The following is a 3,839-nucleotide window of genomic DNA, read 5'->3' on the forward strand; positions in this document are numbered from 1 at the left end:
AGAGGCCACACCCTCCAGTGGCCACACCCTCCAGAGGCCACACCCTCCAGTTGCCACACCCTCCAGTGGCCACCACAGGACTGCAGACAGTGTGGAAGACTTTGGTGGTGTTCAGTGAAGAGACGTGCAGGGTCCAGACTGCTAGAGCAGGTGTCCTTCACTTGCACACCGCTCAGGACGTCTTGCAGGACACCTCTCAGGACTCGCAGGACCCTAGCAATCTTTCAGAGCTTCTCATTTCATTTTGAAAGACACCCTTTGTAAATCAGAGCGGGTTAATAAAGGTCAGAATGAACGTGGCGGGACGTCTGGTGTGTTTTCTTCACCAAGCACATTTTCCTTGTGTAGCTGTGTGTTTACACATATTCAGGTATTCAGAAGTACCAGGTGACCTTGTGTGGATCATTGCACAATCTCAAATTAAAAAACAAGGGCTTGTAATCATCTCACTGCCATTTTGTAATGTGTTTTTATATGAATATTATATCTGTGACCGTTCTATAAAATATTATCATTTTACACATGCAAGTACACACACACACACACACACACACATATATAATTACAAAACCTTTCCAGTGTAATGTGTCCCACAATATGAAACTGTACATACACTTCAAACACATTTCGATAATGTGAATTGCATATCAAAGAATTAATGTAAAAGGTGGATGTGTTTAAGCAGTTTCACCTGGGCGAGAGACAGATTAGAGAGAATGACTGATTGGGTACAACCTGAAGTACCAGAGGAAGTCATTGAATCACTCTTGTTATCTGATACAACACAGCACCACCTGTTGACCAGTTAGAGTACTGCACTGTAGTACAGTAGACTATAACGAGTAGGAAAGCATTAGTGTGAAAGCAAAGTATAAAAACAACAAGATTGAAACGATTTTGGAATAAATACGGCTGTGTTACTGTGGCTGGCACACATATCATCAAACTTGCAGATAACAGAAACAGCCTGAGGTATCCCATGTGTAACAGCACCACCTGTTGTCGATTGAAGATACTGCGTGTAGTTCCAACACGTGTGCTGATGGAGTCAGACTGCAATGGCTCTTTATGAACTTGTTAAAGAGGAAACTCCTGAGGAGAAGAATGTTTTAATAGCTCACGCGCTGAATATCCAGGACTTTCAGCATATTTTCCTACACCTGTTTCATGGTCTTGTAAAGAATCGGGGTGTTGACAAACTGAAATCCTAAAAAGTACTAAATTAGAGACTCATGTTAAATCTTTATTAACCCATTTAAATGTGCTGCTTGGCTGTAATTATCTTGGTCACTTAATAATTATGAAGTGAACTAGTCTCTTGGCTGTTTGAGTCTGTGTATCAACATCATTTGAGCTTCTTGAGCTGTGTTACTTTACTGGCTGCTGTGGTCAGTGTGATTACATTATTCATCCCCAGTCTGTTAGTCTCTGGGTTTTCTCACCCCACTGAGGCAAAACTAAATTCTGTATCAGCATGGAAACAAGCATTTCTGTGGTAGCAGAAAAAAAACAAACAAACAAACATTTCTGCTTAGCACATATTTACAACAGAGAGAACAAGAAACAGGAGATTATCACCCTACACCACATCTGTCTGTCTGTCTGTCTGTCTCTCTCAATCCAGTCAGCTAAGCATGTAGACGCAGGTTAGAACATCACACACAGCACACGTGTGAACATTGCACACATACATATTCACACACACACACACACACACACACACACACACACACACACTTGGACAGTTACCTAATATGTGTAAATGTATGAGCAGGCAGCCATGTCCTCTTGCTCACACCTTTCAGAGTCTTGCTGTCTGTCTGCTGTCTGTCTTGCTGCCTGTCTCGTCTATCCATCTGTCTCTGACTGCCACCTCCTAACACATGCACATCTCCCAGGTTATGTGCTGGAAGCTTCTCACAGTTTTTGTCTAGCTGTTTATGTGGTGGGCTTGCAGAATCCCAGCAGGAGACCAACCCTGAGGAGACCAGGCCCTGAGGAGACCAGGCCCTGAGGAGACCCGGCCCTGAGGAGACCCGGCCCTGAGGAGACCCGGCCCTGAGGAGACCAGGCCCTGAGGAGACCAGGCCCTGAGGAGACCAGGCCCTGAGGAGACCAGGCCGGAGGAGACCAGGCCTGGACGGCCTCTTTCCAAGGGCACTCATGAAATATCTTCTCATTTGGTCTTACATTACGGACCTGTACAGAATCTCTATCTCATAGTGCCAGCACAGGGACACTTGCTCCAGAAGCTGAGACAATCCATCTCCTTGCCTCCATGGTATAGTCCAAGATCTCAAGTGGGAGGGTCTTGCTGCCCCACAGGGCGGAGTCTCTCTCGTTTCCATGGCAGCTCCTCACCTGGAGCGAGAGGAAGTCCAGGCCCTCAAAGACAACATGGAGAGGAGCCTGAAGTTGTGTGTGCAAGACCTCATCTGAAGCTTCACTCGGAGTAGCCTGCCCCAGGTGTTTATGGGTGGATGATTGATCTAGAACTCAAAATGAAGGTGTGTTTATTTCACTTGGCGAGATGACGGCAGGATCTTGGTGCTTCAGAGGAGTTCAGGCTCACGCCTGCCTTCAGCTCACGTTTGTTTTGAATTTAAACAGAATTGCAGCTCAAGGTCCTTCAGAAGGGAGTTTATGGGTTTCCACGATGCGGTTAGCTGGGCCGCTCGACTGGTGTGTGAAGAACACTCGCCCTGTGTCGCCCTCCATCCGGCACACACACTGGAGCTCGCAGAGTTGGGTGGAGCTCGTAGAGTTGGGTGGAGTTCGTAAAGTTGGCCGGAGCTCGTAGAGTTGGGTGGAGATTGTAGAGTTGGGTGGAGCTCGTAGAGTTGGGGGGAGTTCGTAAAGTTGGCTGGAGTTCGTAAAGTTGGCTGGAGCTCGTAGAGTTGGCCGGAGCTCGTAGAGTTGGCCGGAGCTCGTAGAGTTGGCCGGAGCTCGTAGAGTTGGCCGGAGCTCGTAGAGTTGGGTGGTTGGGTGGAGCTCGTAGAGTATGGCTCCCTCCATCATTTCATCTTTAGAGGAGATGTGAGAGGTGAGAGGGAGAGGAGGAGGGTGTGTGGTGTGAGAGGAGGAGGGTGTGTGGTGTGAGAGGAGGAGGGTGTGTGGTGTGAGAGGAGGAGGGTGTGTGGTGTGAGAGGGAGAGGAGGAGGGTGTGTGGTGTGAGGGGGAGAGGAGGAGGGTGTGTGGTGTGAGGGGGAGAGGAGGAGGGTGTGTGGTGTGAGAGGAGGAGGGTGTGTGGTGTGAGAGGAGGAGGGTGTGTGGTGTGAGAGGAGGAGGGTGTGTGGTGTGAGAGGAGGAGGGTGTGTGGTGTGAGAGGAGGAGGGTGTGTGGTGTGAGAGGAGGAGGGTGTGTGGTGTGAGAGGAGGAGGGTGTGTGGTGTGAGAGGAGGAGGGTGTGTGGTGTGAGAGGAGGAGGGTGTGTGGTGTGAGAGGAGGAGGGTGTGTGGTGTGAGAGGAGGAGGGTGTGTGGTGTGAGAGGAGGAGGGTGTGTGGTGTGAGAGGTGAGAGGAGGAGGGTGTGTGGTGTGAGAGAAGGAGGGTGTGTGGTGTGAGAGGGAGAGGGTGTGTGTGGTGTGAGAGGGAGAGGAGGAGGGTGTGTGTGGTGTGAGAGGGAGAGGAGGAGGGTGTGTGTGGTGTGAGAGGGAGAGGAGGAGGGTGTGTGTGGTGTGAGAGGGAGAGGAGGAGGGTGTGTGGTGTGAGAGGAGGAGGGTGTGTGGTGTGAGAGGAGGAGGGTGTGTGGTGTGAGAGGAGGAGGGTGTGTGGTGTGAGAGGAGGAGGGTGTGTGGTGTGAGAGGAGGAGGGTGTGTGGTGTGAGAGGAGGAGGGTGTGT

General features: G+C 50.1%; 1 protein-coding gene across 1 annotated transcript in view; it reads left to right on the forward strand.

Annotated features, from left to right (window-relative positions):
- Positions 1 to 299, forward strand: part of LOC143474059 (uncharacterized) — a 15,231-nt gene extending 14,932 nt beyond the window's left edge. Inside the window, exon 8 of the mRNA XM_076971336.1 lies at positions 1 to 299. This exon is cut by the window's left edge and continues 287 nt beyond it. The gene's annotated coding sequence lies outside the window, so the exon portion shown is untranslated.
- The last annotated feature ends 3,540 nt before the right edge of the window (positions 300 to 3,839 follow it).

Source organism: Brachyhypopomus gauderio, chromosome 13 (assembly GCF_052324685.1).
Source record: "Brachyhypopomus gauderio isolate BG-103 chromosome 13, BGAUD_0.2, whole genome shotgun sequence".
Taxonomy (NCBI): Eukaryota; Metazoa; Chordata; class Actinopteri; order Gymnotiformes; family Hypopomidae; genus Brachyhypopomus; species Brachyhypopomus gauderio.